The sequence below is a fragment of the Haemorhous mexicanus genome, chromosome 1 (assembly GCF_027477595.1).
Source record: "Haemorhous mexicanus isolate bHaeMex1 chromosome 1, bHaeMex1.pri, whole genome shotgun sequence".
In the NCBI taxonomy this organism is placed as follows: Eukaryota; Metazoa; Chordata; class Aves; order Passeriformes; family Fringillidae; genus Haemorhous; species Haemorhous mexicanus.
The window spans coordinates 150,589,878-150,610,018 of NC_082341.1; the positions used below are offsets into that span (position 1 = coordinate 150,589,878).

General features: G+C 40.4%; 1 long non-coding RNA gene across 2 annotated transcripts in view; it reads left to right on the forward strand.

Moving 5' to 3' along the window:
• LOC132338160 (uncharacterized) overlaps positions 1-20,141 on the forward strand; it is a 118,124-nt gene that overhangs the window by 71,883 nt on the left and 26,100 nt on the right. Inside the window, exons 2-3 of one of the 2 annotated variants that reach the window (XR_009489398.1) lie at positions 5,368-5,481; positions 16,029-16,355. This is a non-coding gene — a long non-coding RNA (uncharacterized LOC132338160). The remainder of the gene's footprint in view (positions 1-5,367; positions 5,482-16,028; positions 16,356-20,141) is intronic. The other variant, XR_009489397.1, reaches the window with a different exon arrangement.

The following is a 20,141-nucleotide window of genomic DNA, read 5'->3' on the forward strand; positions in this document are numbered from 1 at the left end:
GCTGTCGAAGAACCAGCTTTCCCTCTCACAATCTACTAAGCATAACCATGGGTCTATTAAGCTGAACCTTTAAAATATGCAGCAGAGAATGTCATTACAGGTAAAGAGCCCTGAATAAAGAGAGCAAAACATCTTCAGGAGAGGGAGAATGTGTGCCAGACTTTGCTAAATTACACTGAGGGCAACTGATTAGCACCTCAGAAATGCAGATGTATATGTGAAAATTAGTGCTAGGCAGGTGTTTCCAGAGAGCAATCCCCTCTGTCACTTTTATAAAGAGCTGACATGGAATCAGGACTGCCTTTCCCCTTTGTCACACTGGAAGACTGAGCAGGTTTAATTGTTTTTGACTGCACATCCAAGAAACCAAGTGTGTAGCCAGCAGAGGGAGGGGAAGATGTACAGGCATGTGTATCACAGACTCCTAAAGCCCTGTCCCAAAGAGGAACCTCTGTCTCTTGACTCAGTAAGGAGGGAGCATTAGGAGCAACCCTGGTCTGGCTTCTGGGGCTGGAGGTGGTCTGACTACTCATGACCTGCATCCAACATGTTATCCTGGTCTTCTCTGCAGCACTGGAGAAGACCCAGTGAGCAGAGTTGTTGGAATTTGCTTTATGCTTGGGTACATCCAGTCTCATGCCTAGGAGCAGCCTGAGCTCCACCAGCTCTGCTGGCTGGTTCCACCTGACAGCAGTGAGGCTCTAGACTGTGAGGTCAGGTGTCTGCAATATAAACTGCTGAATTTAGGCAAGGAGATAGAAACAGCTCTGATTTCAAGCAGCCAGGGTTAGGTAGCATAAATTGAGTTTAGCAGAGATGAGTTAATGTATTTGTCTTTGGTAGGTGCACAGCTCCCAGGATGTAGGACATGAGAGTACTCCAAGCTCTACTGATAAACTCCTCACTACATCCATCTGGACTAGAGTAGAGAGTTTAGAACTTTGGTGCTTCCATTGCGTCAGGATTCAGTTCTGGAACCAAAAGCAATCAGCATTTTGCTCATTTTCCTGGGTGCCAGACAGAATATGCCTTTCACATGTGTGTAGTTGAAACCAAACTAGGGAGAATGGTTGACATGATGGAAGGTAGATTCATGTGGGTCTGCAAGCTGAAGAAATGGGCTGGTAGGAACCTCAAGAAGTTCAATGAAGGCAAAGGCAGAGCCCTGCACAGACTGCCTGAGCAAGAGAAAAGGACCCTGGGGTCCCAGTGGATGACAAGCTGAACATAAGTGAATAATGTATCCTTGAGTCCCAGAGCACCAACCACAGTCTGGATTGTGTTAGTGAGAGGGAGGAGCTCCAGGGAAGCAGTTAACACATTTCCAGGACACTCCTGGAAGCTCAGTCCATCAGAGTTCTGTTTCCTGAGGACACTGTAGGCACTCTCATTTGAGTATTCACTACAATAGTACAGATAGAATAGATGGAGAAAACCCCCAACATCCCATGGCCTGAGTGTGTTTTCTGAAGGCTTATGGCTCAGACCCTCATTTAACTATAGCACATCTGTTCATGACTTATCATGGCAGTTATTTGTCCAATTTAAACATTTGAGCAGCCTTAATAAATTTACTGCTGAAGTTAAGGATGCTTTTAAGCACTCTCCAAGCTAGAGCTTTAAAAGCTCATGCAAACGCAGCAGTGATCACAAGATCCAGAAGTGTCTCAGGCAATGTGTGCCATTGGAATACCATTGCCATAGCTATCTGTTAAGCCCTGGAGTGTCCAGGTGGCTGATTCTCACTGTGTGGGTTTGCTCAGAAGCGATTAAAATTGTTAAAGGGTAGTTTTCTTCCTGCCACTGGCTCAATTATATCTCTGTTTTATAGCCTCTATTAAAAGAGAATTATGAAGATGCCAAAAGAGAGTAGACAAGTTTAGTGGTGGCACAAACAGATACCTGAATATATATCCTTTGAAAAATTTGGTCTGTACTTGATTTGATTTATTTTCCACTAAAACCCTCTCCAAGTAGTAGCTATTAATTAGCACTGTGAGGTAGTATACTAGCAAGGTCATGCGTGGTTATCTTAGACATTTCTCGAAAACTAAGTTTGTGGCTGCATCACAAAAGAAATTTCATTTCCCCTTGAACTTCAGCTGCTAGTAGTAATTGTTGGTGCATATAAAATGTTATTGCCTTTTCAGGTTGTGGAGCTGAGTTTTCAGTTACCTGATGATGCTTCAGTGTTGCTGAAATTTTCAGTTTGCAAGATTTTTTGAGGAGGCTATGTAGTTTGTTTGCATTAGGAATTCATTAGTGGAGGAAAAAATACTTTTACCTCCAAAAATCCCCTTGCTGATGACAGATGATGCTCATGAACCTACTTTCTGTGCCAGGCACTACTGTACATTCTCCTTCAATTTTGTTTCCACTCTGCAGAAGCCTGGAAACAGGAGTGGTGAAGGGAAAGTTTATGAATATGAATAATAAAAGTTCAGTAGGAGAGGGAGTAACTTTTATTAAACCAACATTCATGCCCCCAAAACCTGATCTGGTTTTGGCATTTGGCTTTTGCTTGTTTGTGTGTTCCATCTGTGTTATCTGGCTTAGTGACAGGCATGACCTTGCTTGAGAATGGGAAGGAAAAATCAGAGAATTTTCTGTGCAATTTGACAGAAGCAATAATGTTTGGTTAAATTTATGTAAAGCCTGTGGCATAGGCAAAACAGCAATATCTGAATATCCATGCCTATGTCTCCAGTGCTGCTCTTCTTTCACTGCAGCCTATGATACATCACTGTTTAGAGAAAAATTGAAAAGATGAAATATTTGCCTGACAGCCTTGAAAGCTGTTCAAGTTCTGACTTGTCCAAAGGATATAAATTTGTCTGTAAAACAGATTTTATAAAACCTTGTACCCGCACAGAGAGAGAGACTGATCAGAAATTGCCAGGAATTGGCACTAACAATCTACCTTCACTACAATTCCACTAGGAGACTCCTCCACCCCTCCACTGCATCTTCTTCCACCATTCTGTCAGCAGCAGGCTTTGAACAGACTTTAAGAACCAGGTGTGTCCTAGGCAGGTCTAGAGCTGTGTCATCATTGTAAAATGTTGCCATCAGCCCTGATCCTGGCATAAAATCCAAAGGTCCTCAGGAAGAAAAAGGAGGAAGAATTTTATTGTCAATTACAATGCAAAGACTGAATGAAATTTTCATTTCTGTGTTCTGAAATACGTCCAGAACATATAACTCTTTCTATCACTACAATAATGTAGGGGGATTTTTGTTTGTTGTGAAACAAGTAAAAAAAAAAATCGAAGAATGTGTGAAAAAGTCCAAACTTTTTTTTGAAATTGAGAATGTAGTTCAATGTTAACAATGATATTGGATTAAAGAAAATGCTCTTTTTAATATACTCTTTCTTTGCAGCATAGGAAATCTGGGTGGGTTTTTTTAATCACATTTATTTTTAATTTCAGTTTAAAATGAATTCATTTCAAAGTGCTTCATTTTGCATTTGAAAGAATGTTCAAGTTACCTCTGCCTCAATAAGCTATCCCTAAAATGTATTTTGCCAGATCCATAGGAATATTATGGAAAAAAAAGAGTAAAAACACTGTATAAAATTGACACATCAATATGAATTTAAGTAGCAGGGTGACTTGTATTGAATTTTTTCTCAGTGTAAGGATCAATAATTTGTCTGTTAACAAATTTAAAATTTCTGTAAGTGACAAACAAACTCATTTTTGGTTCTCTGAAAGATGATACTCTCAAAGACCCGTGACTCCAGGTCAGGAGTGTGTGCATGTGGCATGACCCTCTCAGTCTCAGCTCTGCTGAGTTGGGTGTATTTGGGGTGGGTTTACATTGACACTCTCTTTGTAAAGAGTGTGATCCATGCTGCAGTGCTGGAATCCATTCATTCAATTTTGCATCAGGACTTAACATCATGAAAATATATTGGGGCTGCACATGAATTCATCTGTTCCTTCAAATCCTAAATTAATCTCTAACAAGACTGGTGGCTGTGGTATAAGCTGCAATACAACTAGCATGACATTTCTCATAAGCAGTGGGCTGTGTCAATGCTGGCCAGTCTGAAAACATTAAAAAAGCTTTTATTTTCTCTAGAACATACTAAGGGAAAGTACACAGAAATTTATTTTCCACTGTTGGTTTGTCATGATGTCAACCTTAACTTTACCAAATGCAGAACCTGCTAGGAGTGATTTTCATTCTAAGATTGTCCTCAATCTGCTAAGTACTAATGACAATACACAAGTGGTTACTGTCTTAATATCCAAGCAGCCTGAATTAGATACAGAGCAGGGTAGCAATGCATTATGTATTGCTGGAATGGAATTTAAACTATCCAAGCGTACAAATTGAAAACTCATTCTGAAGAATTGCTTTGCTTTCCTAAACTGAGTATATGTTAAAAACAACCAAGACATTCAAGAGACTTATTGCTGGAAATGAATGTAATAATATAATTCATGCTGTGTAAGGCAGACTTTAGTCTTGATAGATGGTGTTTGGTTGGTGCTAAACTCTGATTTGCAGAATAGGAAATTCCTTAAGGAAGCAAAATCTCTTGCCAAAGCTGGCATTGCAAGTGCACAGTGATTAACAGTGTGCCAAATCATTCACTAATAACTCAGATAGTCAGCCAACACAGCCACCAGCTGGTTTGAAAACACCATGAAAGCAATTTACAGACCACTTAGAAATTTAAAGCGGGACTTAGAAATTTAAAGTGGGACTATGTAATTGCCAGTATCACACCATCTTTAACTCAAGCTGGTTTTTTTTAAGAAAAAGCTAGAAAACTCTCACCTGAGCTGAGAAGAGCCAGTCTTCCTCCTCTGTTCCCCAAGGAAACAGTTGTGTCCATTTTCTCTCTATGCAGAGCAACACTATTCAAAGACCAGTTGTCCAATACTTAACTAACCTTTCATAAATTACCTCCTTGAGGAATTGACTGGAGTTTTTCTTGGGTGAAGATGATGAGATTTTCCTGACAAGAAAGAAAATTTACTGAATATTCTGCCCAAGAGACCCTGCATTTCTGTGAACTCAGTCTGCAGGCATGTTGGGGCAGATGTGTCTCAGATCATTTCATCATCCCATCTGCAGCAATGCCCTCTGTAGAGCTGCAGGTGTGAGAGTGGCTTGTGCAGCCCATGGGGCTGTTTGACACTTTCTGTGTGCTGGGGATTGCTCTATTCTTGCCAAAAAAACAAGGGTACACAAGGACTGGGTTGTTCCTGGCCCATCTCAGGGTTGGAAGGGTGTAGAGAGCTGTAATTTGTGTAAGGGTTTAGGAAGTCCTGTGCTGTGACTGGTCATGTTCAGCACATGGTGCTAGCACAGGAGAATAACATAATATCTGCAGTTCCTCTATGCCCACAGGCACCCCCCAGAACAACTCAGCTGGTTTTTATGCACTCTTCATTCAAGACTGTTTCAGAATTGTGCATGATGGGAAGGGAATGGGATTGAGGAAGATCTGAGTGGTCCAGCAGGGTAAGTTATGGGCTTGGAAGTAATTTTTCCTCTCTTCTGGTTTCTGAGTGACTTCTGGCCAGATTTCTGCAAGACCTCTTCAGGCTCATGGGCTGTGCTTTTCAAGGCACACTGATGGTTTGATCACTACTGATGTGCAATCCTAGCTCATTTGCTTTCTCTCTTTCCTAGTCCCAGAGAAGAAGGAAAATCCAAGCACTGTGAACAGAGGAGTGGAGTGGCAAGGTTGGGTGGCAGTGGATTAGAGTTGGGAAAGACCAGGATTACCTAAAAATCCATATCCAGCTTCTACCAAGGCAGAAGCCTTTACAGGAGCTAGAAGAAGCCATAATGGCACATTCAGGTTTAGTGAGCAATGGGAAAGTGTGTGCGCCTCTGGAAGTCAGTGTGGCATTCTTTGATAGCCACAACCACAAAGTAAATTGGAGAAAGCAAATGTATTGGAGGGACGAGCCTCAGACATAGCCCCTTTTGTGTGTCTTTCCAGGAATTTACATAAGGAAGCCCTTCTGCATGGGAAACTAAGATGTCTTAATTTTAAAGCCTGTAAAGGAATTGGGACCTCCAATGATTCCTTTGAGATGAAAACCAAATAATGTGTCTTTCTGTCAGAAATACAAATTCAGTTGTTGGCTTTTTGGGTATATAGTTTTCAGTTTTAGTGTTTTTCTCCTTCATATAATTATAGTATTCTTCAGTGCAGCTATTCAATATTTCTTTATGATTTTAACCCAAATATATTTAGCAAAATTTAACAAGTTTCATTTCAGAAATTTGAAATGTCATGATTAAAATATGGAAATCAAAAATGTTAAAATAGACCTTTTCTAAATGCTTCACCCTTTAGTTTAATTTCTAAAATCTAGTTAGGCTTGACACTCTTCAAAATATTTATGGGAAAATATTTGACTTCAAAGGGAAGATACACGATCGTGCCAACATCAATCTTCTGAATTCATGAGCTTTCAGTCAGAGACAATATTGGGCACTGAGCCTTTCAAAGCCTTAGTGAGATAATGATAAATTATCCTCATTTTTTATAGAGAGAAAGTACAGTTAGGCATTTGCTCAAAAAAAGAACAGAGCTGCCTGAGACAGTTCTGAGCCAGGAGGCAAAACAAAGGCAACCTTCAAGCTGAGCGTGGGCTGTGGTCCCTTATGAGGCTGTGGGAGTCTTCCAGGACTGAGCTGAACCCTATGAGGTTATTCTTTGCAGTTTCAGTTGATTTAAATACATTTGCTGTAGGGTTTTAGCTGCTTAATTCAGTATTATCATGGAGCAGAGAGCAACTGAAATCAAAGCACTGTAAGGATTATTGTTTTCATTCTCTCTTAAATTGTGACATTTTAAAACAGAGTTCTTCAACAAGGGTATGGCCTTCACTCAGGTTAAATGTAGCTGTCCAGTTTAATGCAGAAATCACCTGTTCTACACCCAAAGCTGCAGAATACAGTCATAGAACCATAGAATCACAGAACCACAGAACCATAGAATGGCTTGGGTTAGAAAAGACCTTAAAGACAATTTAGTTCCAACCTCCTGCCATGTGCGGGGACATCTTTCAGATGATCAGGTTTCTTAAATCCCCACGCAGCCTGGCCATGAACACTTCCAGGAATGGGGCAGCCACAGCTTCTCTGGGCTACATGTTCCTGTGCCTCACCACTCTTACAGGAAAGAATTTCTTCCTAATATCTAATCTAAACCTCAGTGGCAGTTTGAAGCCACTGCCTCTTGTCCTGCCACTTCATTCTCATGTAAAATATTCCTCTCCATCTTTCTTGTAGGCTCCCTCCAGATACTGGAAGGCCACTATTAGGTCACCCCTAAGCCTTCTGTTTTGCAAGCTGAACAATCCCAATTCTCTCACCCTTTCATGGTAGGAGAGGTGCTCCATCCCTCCAATCAGCTTGGTGGACCGAGTTGGTTATGGGGTTTTGAGCTGAAATAACTTTTGGTTGTGAAGTCCTAGAATGGTAAAAGGGGTGTAAAGTGCTGTTCTCGTGACTTAGGCTTAAATACCACCATGGTTTTGTGCATCAGTGAACTAGGGAAAAGTATTGCATAGGATGACCTTCACTTCCATGGAAGAGGAGAACGTTCCCAGGGAATATCTATCACCTATCTATCATCTATCTATCAGTTGAAATAGACTCCAGAAGCAGATCTTTATTTTCATCAGTAACAGATGAATAGGTCTGGCTGTCAGGAAGATTCTCCTGAAACTTTTCTAATGGGTTCACATTGATGCTGTATATACCTTTCTTGCCTCACTGCATATAATTCTTCCCTCTTCATTCCACATACTTATTGGCAGTTCCTCATTATTCATTCCCACCAGGATCATATAAAGAATTCAGTTCCTAATTCCTTCTGAATTTATTTTCCCATCCATTTTTGGTTTTCAATTATTTTCCCCCCACCCCTAAAAAATCTTCAATGTCTTTGCTTCAGATCATGGACAAAACCCATAATGGCAACACCTCTGTTTGGGGCAGTTTGTGTAGTGCAATGTAACCTTGCACAGATTTTCTCAGCCAAGATCAGACCAGGTGTGTCAATTCAGATAAAATACTCTTAGCTACTGACCAAGTTTTCATGTCTTTAACTTCTTCAAGTGATATTCTTCACTTAAAGAGAGCATTTCATACTACTGAATGGGATTTTTTTTTACATTTAAAATTTTACAAAACATAATGATTTATGTGCAAGGAAAGTTTTGCAGAATTATTCTCCTTTGGGCGAGCACAAAAATTCTGAAGTTTTTTGGCTCTATAAGTAAGGTTTTTCATTATTTTTGAGACAGGGATTAACAGACATGAGGGGAAACGAGCATCCTCCAATCAGTTCTAAGCCTCACTTTCATCTGTTTCTAATCTTTGTGAATTATCTTTCCATTACCTCTGATATACTCAAGAAAGATTTAGAGTTCTGTGATTATATCCGTACTTATGTGATTTTCTTGATTATTAATGACAGCACTGTCTTACAAAAGGATTTAACAAACCAAATGAAGGAACACTTAAACTTCTGGGATTTGGGGGACATCTTCAAGACCTGGATATTCAGATTCTACCACCTTGGAGTCTCATAACACCTGGGATGTAAGAGTTTTTCTCTGTAACAACAGCAGTGTTCTATATTCCATTGCAGGATATGTGGATTGGATAAACTCCCAGGCTTTCATTTTTCTCTTACCTCCCTCTTCAACTTGTCACTATAGTAACTCTTGCTCCTCTCTGTAGGCAGATCTCAAGTTAATCTCCAACCTGCAAAGGATCCCACAATGAAGAGAGGCAATTTTTGCTGTTGGCAACTCAATGGAAGTAAAATAAACCTGTGTGACCTTATGTGCCAATCTCTAGAAAACGTATTTAAGGTTTCCTTTGTCCCCAGGGAAAGTTGGTTTTTCAGATCTCCAATTTCCCCAGGGTCTGTTTTGCTCATGATGGTAATGGGTGAGTGACCTTCCTTGTCTCAGGTCATGAACCTTTTGTTATAGTGGAGGGGGAGTGATAGAGAGGTTTGGTGGGCACCTGTCCCTCAGCCAAGGTGAATCCACCACAGAGACCAGCAAAAAACAAAATGGAGCATAAGTTTTATAGGCAGTAGTTTTCATCCAGTTTCACCTGGATTCCTGTAATTTTTATTTTCCTTGCTTATATTTTTAGATAGAAGTTATGATGAGAAATGTAGACCTAGATACAACCTGCCAAGGAATTTGCATTGATTTAAGACCCAAACCCATCCTGTGTTATTCCCGTGGATAAAGAAGTAGACTCTCATCTCCAGGGCAGGCCAAAAAGAAAGCTTATCTGCTTGCATGCCAGACTGAGAGTTTGATTTAAACAGGTTGTCAGGTTTGAATCCTGAGGATTGGATCTGCTCTCTAAGAAGCCTTGAAAACCTCAGTATTAGTTAATGTATGTTGAAACTGAGATTTTTAGTACTGCAGCTGTGTTGCCTCAGTATAAGCAAAAACTCATTAATTTTGTAATACAAGTAAATCCTACTCATGCCAGTGCAGTTGATCAAAGACCCTGACATCCATCGAGCAATAAGGGAGAGCAGAACAAGCCATACATTTTTAAAATCATTTATAAAGGAGCTGGGGAACAAAGTGGATGTTAATCTTAGAGCTTTAGGCACTGTGACTTGCCCAGGTCAGGGGCTGGGTAACACCCAGGTAAATATTGTTGAACCTGAAAGAATCTGTGACTCAAAAGATATTTTTGTCAGAGCTGGCAGTGTGGCAATGGACTGTTCCATGGATTCCCTGCTCATTCCAGTCCAGGGTGGTTTGACACCTACATCACTCATAAACTTTATTTAAACACAGTGAACAGAGATGTTGAGTATAAAGGATTTCAGGAATAGGTTTTCTTGAACTTTAAATTTTAATTTTTTTTTTCCTACGAATTTTTCCTTCTACAGTTTTCATAATAAAGTATAATTTTACTACTAATCAGAAGTTTATGTTTTTATATACCTCCTTAAACCCCTCAAACCCACAGATTTCTCTAGCAAGTAATATATACATTATTCTCCTGCCTGCCAATGTGATCAGCCTACCATATATGAACACAGTCTGCTTCTAAACCATAGCCAAGGCCTGCACAGCCTTCCAGATCTTTAATTAGCATAATGAGCAATAGATGACATTTAATAAAGGCTTGCCTCTCCTTGTTGTCTGGTATTATTCAACTGTGCAATCTATGGAAGGACATGGTTAACTCAGTGCTGAAAATTTTGAGTCACATTCTCACATGATTTGCATATTTGCATGATCTGAGAGAGCCACATCAACACCTTAAGCACCCTTTTTCCTACTTGTAGAATAGAAGTTAGGTACAATGATGTTAAACTCTTTAATAAAGTGCTTTGGACAAGATTCATCTCAGCATTACGTACTTAGACATACCTGTCCTAATGGAACCTCCCAGGACAGTCAGGCAGCACTCTGGTCACTGCAGTCAGTGAAGTTTAGAATGATTCACCTGAAAAAAATAAGGTTTCCACCACAGAATGAGATGAATTCCCCACTAAACTCTTTTAGCTTCAGCAATCAGGTCTGCTCCCACAGCAAAATCTAATGTTACTTGAAGACATTTACTGCTGAAGACATTTATGTGGTATGTCCCCACATTCTGTGAAAGGTCACTCTGTAAGTGGCTATTTTAGTTTGAGTGAGTGACAACTTGTGAGTTTGGAGCACAGACCATCCTTGGTGCATCTGCACAGTTAGTAGCACACTGGAGGTTTAAGCAGAGCTCTCAGACTTCTATAATATTTACTGCTTTGCTTCATGGAAAATTTTAATATTAACTTCTTATAAATTTGTTCTAATCACAACTTGAAATTAGTGTATTTTTGGATCAAAAACCATAGAAAAAAATTTTTGGAACGGATTTTGGGAGCTCATTGAATTTAATACCCTATGCAGACTAGTGCCAACTCCAAAATTACATTCATTTTCCCTGGACCTTCTCCAGTCAAGTTTTTAATATCACCAAGGAGAGATATGCCATGACTAGTGATTCTCCAGATAATTATTATATCCATGTTTGACCATGTTAATTTTGACTTTTTGTCCTTATTGCACTCAGAATTTCTCTTGGTGCAATCTGTGACCACTGTCTCATCTTTCACTGGGTCCCTCTGAGAAAGAGTCTGGCTCCATCTCCTCTACATCATTCTGCACTTGGTCTTTCCATATCAGTTGTATGCAGTCACACTGTAAGAAAGGCTTTAATTTCCTTTATATAACAGGCATATTCTTAGTTAACACTGCTCTTATTTTCAAAGTAATAAAACAGTATGGTGATTGAAAATAACCAGAAATTTTTGACTGAAAAATGCATCTGAATACTTATCAGTGAGTTTCAGGTTTCTGTTGAACAGGCTTCTTCCATCAGGACATTTTAAAAGGTCTCTGTGGCAGCTTCTACAGGAGGAGTTGCTGATGATAATCATCACCTATGCATTTTCAGCATGGATACTTCAGAAATTACTGAGCACTCCTTAATAATTTTGTTCCTTTTGATATTTATGAAAATTAGTAAACTGTGAAATTGGGAAAGGACTGGTAAAAAGGGTCACACTGTATTTTCCTGTGATCTGCAGAGCTAGGCTCAGATGAATCAAATAACAAAGAAAAAGAACTCATGTAATTCTTTGTCATTATCAATCCTTAATGGCTGTAAATGAAAGAAGCAATCTAAATCACCAATTCATGCTGCCCTGAAAGCATCTTCATTATGGAATGGAAGACAGTGAAAATAATAAGGCAAAAAACATGCTTTCTCCACTATATGTAGATGTGTTGTGATGTTGAAATACATTTCCAAGACAGTCCCAGTCTTTACCTAACCTCTATTTTGTTGAGGTATTTAAATAAATAAATACTAAATAAAAAATGTTACAACCTTCTTCCATGGCAAAATTTTCCCTCAAAAAGAAGGTGGCTATAACCAGTCTGTCTTCTGGGAATGGTCCCATGTACATCCTGTTTTTCACATTGTTCCAGGTATTTCTGGCTGACCCTGAGGAAATACAGCCTAGAGAGCATGCTAGCTAAACAGGATGAACATTCATGCCCCAGTTCCTGAACCTGAGACCTGGTCCTGTTTATTTGCTATTGTACACATGTCTTTGGGTATTCAGAGAGCTGTCCTTGTCTTCTGACCTGTCAGGACACATTCTTCATTTCCAAGGCTTTCAGTACTGTTCATTCTGATAGACAATCATAGTGCAATGAATCATTTGCTTTCTGTGGCTTTCTTTGTCATCACATAAATTGAAAAGCTGTGGTTTGCTACACATACCCCCATTTTGCTGAGGCAGCAGACAGGAGGATTTAGAGCTTTTCAGATCTTCATCACAACATTACCTGTCAGATAAGTTTTTCTGCCAAGACACACAAGTGACTCGAAACCTAAAGCCAAAATAAAACAGTATTTTTCTTCTCAGAGGAAGTGCCATGTGCTGCCTTATTTGGGTGAAGTAAAACTGAAATTTTTCCTTACCCATTTCCACGCATATTGTGAACTGTTAAAACAAATCTGTTTCAGCTCTGCTAAAATGGCAGAAGTGGATGACAAGCAGATTCTCAACTCCACTGAAATGTGCATTCAAATACTGAAGCTTAAAACGTGCACTGCCAGTAATTCTCTTCAATTTTATGATCACATAAAAGATTTGGAGTCATTGAAAACATATGTGTGATGGGTGGGAGCAAGAGGTACAGCTCTCAGCTGATGAAAGTCTTGTGTAGATCTTTGCTCTCCTGAAAAATGTTAGCAACTTAACCTTGATTTCTACTTCACTACTTGAAAGACTTGTTTTCCCCCTAGCTTTACATGTTTCATATAGGTATTTCTAGAATTAATTCAATTTGTTAGGAGTTTTACACTTTAAAAAAGCTAAAATGAAGGTAATTGCTCTGAGAATTTGGGGTTTTGGCTTGGGTTTATTTTCAGATTGCAAAGCAGTCTCCAGAGATATTTAGTGCTTACACTGACCTGTGTGTGACTGCAGTTTATTTAAAATAGAGCTCTGACTGCAACATTTGTATACAGTCCCAGCATTGTTTCAAATTCCAAGGTCTTTCCAGTAGCTTTATTATCAGTTCCAATAGTTTTTCTAGAAATTCAAGCTAGCCTGACTGGTCTTTAATTCTCTGGCTCAATTGTTTTCAGCCATTTCAAGAAACTTTCTGCCTGAACTAGGTCACTATGTTCAAATTCACTGTCACTGGGCATGATCACATCTGTGCTGTCTGCTCTTCTGGGAGGTGGGAAGCAGAATTGCAAATGGCAAGAAGAGAAAACAAGCCTGAAAGACACTGGATTATGAGTGAGCTCCTATCTCTGCAACCAATCCTGATTAGTCATGGTGTTGTCTGGAGTAGAAATCTTCACCTGCTGCTGACAGCTTCCTGCAAAGGAAAATTACCTGAAGAAACTACCCCAGGATCACTTTTTTTTTGAGTTAACTTGTGTAAATAAAGGGAATTTATGATAAAACATTGAAGTCACTGTCCAGATGTCAGCATAGGCATAGAACTGAAGGTCCTGCTTTGAGGATGGGCTGGCTCAGCTGCAGAAGTGTGAGACAGTCATCAAAACAGGATTTGTAATTTATGAACAAGAGAGTGAGAAGAAATGTCCAAATCCTTCACCAAGGACAAGGGAACTCTTTCAATTCACAAAACCTCAAAGATGATCCTTACTGACTTTAAAATTGCCCATGCCAGTGCCACCTGTCTAGATCTATAGCAGAGATTTTGTGAGATTCTCTTCATCTGAAAAAGTTTCTGCTGTGTAGGAAGCATTAAAGCTGCATTTACCTGCATGTGACCTGTATGCTCTCTTTCTTGATGCTCTTAATGCAGTAATCATCTTGTCACAGGCTACAGGGCAGAAGCAGAGGTCTTCCATCACACAATGGTAATCCCCAAATAGGAATGACCAGGATATAAGAGAACTTCAGTGATGTCACATGGTCAATCTTCTATAGACTTAAATATATTTATTTCTTGACTGTAATAACTTAACTTAAATATATTTATTTCTTGACTGAAATAAATATATTTATTTCTAGACTTAAATATATTTATTTCTTGCAAGAAATTGTACTGGAGCACAAAAACTCTTTTATTCTAGGCTGATTCTCTGCTCCCTTATTATTCAGTTTCCACACCATGAAATGGAAGGTGGATGCTCTCTTGTATGTGAGCTGGTGCCCAAAACAAAAACATATTTTAAAGCATCCCATCCAAAGGCAAAGGAGTTTCTTCAGATTGCCAAGCTGGATTTACATCTGTTGCAGACTGAATGGAAAACTGGGATAAAAAGCAGTCCCAAAGCTCTACTATTATTGTTCAGATTTTGTTGAACAAAGTGTTTAATGCAGCCTGGTTTTCAGAGAAACTCCTAATTAGGAGTATAAGATTCAGTGCTTCATTTTACCCAGGTGACCATAGCCAATTAGGGATAATGCCCAAAATCTGGGAAAGCAGAAAGGAACACAGATCTTTGTCACTGTGTACAAGGCCATCCATCCTTCCCCAGGCTTCAGGGGCTTTTGCTGCTCTCTGGCACACACTCTGCTGGGTCATGTGAGCACAGACAGCAGGGCTGGGACAGAAATTCTCAAAAACAAACATGATGCACCCAGCTGGGATGGAGGCAAATAGAAAGCTGGGGAAGGTTTAAAGCCTCTTAGTGTCCTCAGCCTGTGTGAATTTAGCACCTACTTCACATTGGATCCAGCATCTCAACAGAGCCATGATCCAGGTCACTGTGACCTCCTGCAAAGGAATGAGTTGTAGATTATAGCCATATAACACAGGTCTGAGGCATGGGAGCCAAGTCAATTATAACTTAGCAGCTTGACTAAGGTTCAGAAGCATAAAAAATCCTTGCATCTGCTTTTTTCTGCACAATTCCTCATCTTTGAAACTGGGATAATGCTGCCCTTCCTCACACAGGGGTTAAGAGAAACCCATTAATGTTTGTGACCAGAAATAAAAGTTAGAAGGTTAAGTAGTTGCTGTCCATGCCAATAATTCATCATGTTGGGCATAAAAGTAGAGTTCACAGTGACCTTTCCTTTCCTAAAATATTTTTTTGGGCCAGACTCTGGTATCTCCTCTCAATCCAGAATACACACATCCATAACAGCAGACCTGTTGTAGGTTTGCTGAGGTAAGAGCTAATCAGAACACTTTGCTCTCATTTTAATGTTAACCAGCTCTTACTATTAATCAGATATCAAAGTTCATGTAAATCCTTCCAGGCAGATAAATATTTTTTATTACTACCATAAAACTGATGATAAATTAATTGTTCCTCATTTCCATAAACATTTCCAACAGTAGAATGTCTTTCCTAGGTAATGCAATTACCTATTAATTATTTTCTTGTCTTCACAAAAATGAATGTGTGAGAGAGAGAGACAGAGAAATTTATGTATACACTAGAATGCAGAAAAAGGCTCCCCTTGTATGGGTATAAGCTTTTATGTAGGACTTCATTAATGGTGTCTGTATCAGCTACAAATTTTCAGGTTCATCAGCTTAATTATGATTCCTGGCTCCATCTCATAAATGAACCCTCATTTTTATGTATGCTTCTGCTGAGAAAATTATGGCAACTCCTAAAGCCATTGGGTTCCCAAGTTACTTGGAAACAATGGATACATACATTTGTATGCATACACAGCTTTGACAAATACTGTAGCTTTTTTTTTTTTTTACAGGGACCAGGTCAAGGGAAGATCATTGAGACTTCTGCAAAAAAGCTGTGATACCTCTCTGGGTTCTTTAGTCATCATCAGCATTCTCCCTCCCCTTTTGGAAGGAAGGAAGCAATTGTCTGTAGCTGTGAAAGTCATTGAACAGGCTGAGCTCTTCTGGCCCTTCTGAGCAATGTCCAGACGCAGCCAAAAGTTCAAAACAATAAAGGCAGAGTGTAGCACAGAGACAGGAGACAGGATTGGCAGCAAAGCAGATGGTGACATTTCCTTTCTCTTTCTTTTGCTACAGCCAGCCCTAAGGAGCTGAGATGGAAGGGAAGTGCCATCTTATACTCTCTCCCTGCAGCCAGAGTTAACAGAAGATGTGCTTTGATGCAGCTTTATTGAGAGAAGGGGACAAACTCCTGAGAATTATAGAAGATCAGAGGTTCTGAATAGAGAAGAAATTCCCAGTTGTACTTGTGGCCCCACAGGGCCCTGATATGCAGGGGTGTGCTCTGTCCCTGTCATGGGCTGCAGGGTGCCTGCATTTGAGGAAACCCTAGAGGGATTTCCAGCCTGGAAGGTCTGGACATGCACATGGGCTGGAGGAAGGGTGTTCATACACACCAGAGTGGTGAGTATGCACCATGGTGGGATCATTCCTGTTTCTGACTGTGGATATATGCCAAACAATGCCAAAAAATGTGTTGAAACCTATCCTGAGCCCCAGAAACTTCTCACTGGTAGTCATAAAAATATTTCCTGGTGAGTAGAATCCACCTGAAATCTCTGTATGCTCTCTCTTAGATGAAAGTAGGCAAACAAAATGTTAATTTTGTGACTACAAAGTGACTACACTGGGTTAACAGTATGTATGAATAGTTACCAATAGAGCTTCTACCTGTGGAGAATATCTACAGCCACCAGAAAGCCTTTTATCTTCTTGTCTTTGTTTGAAACTTGAGGCTGTGTCTACTATTAAATTCAGCAGTGGTAGGGATTTTTTGTAGGTAATGAAAGCCACTGTCTCTGCTGCTCAGCTGCCAGAATGGCCCCTAAAAGTGGCTCACTCAGGGCTGGGGCACAGAGCACCAGGTAGATCAGGCCCATTCCCAACAGGAATTCCCTTGGATGTCACTACCCTGATTTGAATGTCAATAGTGTAGAATAATATGAACCTACTTCTATCCCATACCCAGCAGTTTGTAGCCAGCAAGAGATTCCCAGAGCCTGGAGAGGGATCCCAGTCAGCAGAAGAGCACCTGGAGGGCAGCACAGTGGCGTTTTGGCTACTCCAACCAATCATTTGGCTTCACTGAGAGCCCAGCTCGATTGCCTCTGTCACACACACACACTCCCACCATGAGGAATGAGAAAAAGCAATTAGAGGTGTGCACCTGCCTGGATGGCTGTGATGTATGGGCATCACAGAGGGATGGGGGGATGGCTCCTGTGACTGGAGGGTTGGAGTGGAAGGAGCCAAGCTCTTTGGGAAGCACAGGCAGGGACACAAGGAGGGGTGACACCTTCTACATCAATGACCAGTCCGAGTGCATGGATCTCCACCTGGGCATGGAGGAGGAACTGACTGAGAGCTCCTGGATCAGGATTAAAGGGAGGGCAGGGACAATGACACTATAACCTAGACCTGCTGCAGGTCACCCAGCCAGGAGGACTGAGGGGATGAGACCCTGCAGAGACAGATGGGAGTGACCACACATTTCCCAGCCCCCATCCTCCTGGGGGACTTCAGCCACACCAATGTCCTTTGGAGGGACAGCACAGCAGGGCATAAGCAGTCCAGGAGGTTCCTAGGAAATCTTGGTGACGACTTCCTTTGCCAAGTAATAGAGGAGATATGAGGAGAGATGTTATGCTGGATCTTGTTCTCACCAAAAAGTTGGGATTGATGGGGAATGTGAAGCTCCTGGGCAGCCTTGGCTGCAGTGACCCTGAAATGGTGGAATTCAGGATCCTTGGGGCAGCAAGGAAGGTGCACAGCAAGCTCACTGCCTGGGACCTCAGGGGAGTAGACTTTGGTCTCTACAGGGATCTGGGATCTTAGGGAAGAGGGGTCTGAGAAAGTTGGTTAATATTAAAGGATTTCCTCCTCCCAGTACCTTAAGGGGCCTACAAAAAGGCTGGAGAGCAACTTTTGAGAAGGGCAGGTAAAGATAGGACAGGAGGGGCTGAATTTAAACTGAAAGAGAGTAGGTTTAGATTAGACATTAGAAAGAAATCCTGTCCTGTGAGAGTAGTGAGACACTAAAGTTGCTCAGAGAAACTGTGGATGTCCCATCCCTAAAGGTATTCCAGGCCAGGCTGGATGGGGCTCTGAGGAACCTGGTCTATTAAAAGGTGTCCCTGCCCACCACAAGGGGTTGGAATGAGGTGATCTTTAAGAGCCCTTCCAACACAAATCATTCCATGATTCTGCTAATGTAGGTTTTTCCATGCTCCAATTGTAGAGAACAATCCAGATATATTTAACTTCTTGGAATAATGTAGTTTAAACTTTTGGGGGATGAAATGATAATCACAAAAGAGATCAAGAATTTGTTTTGCATAATATGTCAGCAGAGTATGTTGTGCATGATCTTATAATGTGCACTTCAGTACTGGCAATTATGTATCTCATTGTGGAAATCTCACTTTTGTAATTAATGTTGCTTCATTTTCTTCTGGGAAATATAATTCGTGAGTGGAATGGAAAAAACCTTAATGAATCAATGTCAGTGCTCAGAGGCTTGAAAAGCCTGTGGCAGAAATTAGACTGGTTTAATGATACAAGTGGGTAATCCTCTCACAACCTAACGAGACCTTGTTTATCTTCAAGGCTGAGGTAACTGATACTCAGACTTTCAATATAAGCCACATTTGTTTAAAATCCCTTTCCACATACTGATTTGATGAAACTAATTCTACCTCTGCAGTGATTAATTTTCTAATGTAGAGCTAGCAACCAGCACGAAAAAAACCTTCAAATCTTCAAAGAGGGTTACAATGTTTATTCTCTTGACCAGTATGCTAAAAGCCGCTGCATATGATTCATGTTCTGCTAAGAAGTGGGAGATCTTTAAGCTAATCCTGCTCTTTTTATTTGTCTGCCCATCCTGGGTAAGCAGGCATTCTGTTCCTCATGTGTTCAGCTCTTTAAGTGTTAAGGAGTCATAGGAAAACTTTATCACTGGCCAGATACGTGGGCAATCAGAGAAGCTGCCTTAAAGCAGTCTGAAATCTGAGAGTGTGCAAGGTCCCCCTTTTCAACCACTGACCATTATCTGAGAGTGTGAAATGTGAGATTGCTTAGCTGTGTCTGGGGGGTGGCCCAGGACAGCATCTTGCATGTGACACCAAAGTTGGGAATCCATGGAGGATGCAGACACGAGAGAAGAAGTTAAAGTCTGGCTAAGTCACCTCACTGATTCATTGTTTATTTCAAAGATGATGCAAGATAAATTGTCTTCCACTGAGCTATACAGAATGCTGAAGAAAATTAGACAAATTGAAAAACTTAGTGGAAGAAATGTTCTGGCAGCTAGCATTTTGATTGCAAGGCACATCCAGATCACTGAAGATGTTGGTACCTGAAGGTTTACCTTAGGGTAATGAAAAACATGCCAGCTTGAGCACGAAACAGGAGCTTAGAGCTTTACTAAACATTCAGATATCATCAATTTTTATTTTATCTGTTAAATAAAATTTCAGGAGCTTTGTGAATTAGGAAAACCTCAGTCATTTTATAGATCTGTTAAAGGAAATCTTGTTAATTCCTCACTTCTAAGTTACTTTTTTCCCTCTTGTCACTCCTGATTTGCTGTGATGTGGGCTGGCTTTTGAAACACTCTTATATGGACTTGAAAAACCTGATCTTCTACCAAGTCAAAGGCAAATCCTTCTATTATTATAGTGAAGCTGATCCTCAGTTGTCATCTGGAGGTGAAAGCCCCTCTCCACTGCAAGCCTTGGAAGAGATGAGAATGAAAACATGTATGAATTTCCCTGTTTCTGTCATGAAAGTCACATCTGAGTGCTCAGCACTGCACTTTATCTGGCATTAAGAAAGACACATTAGCATTGTTGAAGTCCAGCCCTTAAGGATTACTTATTATAAAAATGTCACCATCATATTTTCTGAAAAATCCTCTTTGCCCAGGATTCTTCTCCTGGGAAGCTGAGAGGCCTCAGAGAAAAAGGAAAACAATAATTATCTGATTTGCTTCTCCTGTGTTTTAGTGCTTTGGAATGTGGTTTGGACATTGTTTATCCAACAGGTGGTTGTTTCATTGGTTTCATGTGAATTGTTTTAACTTATGACCAATCATGGTCAGGCTGTGTTGGACTCTGGAGAGAGTCATGAGATTCATTATCATTCTTTGTAGCCTTCTGTAAGTATCCTTTCTCTATTCTTTAGTATAGT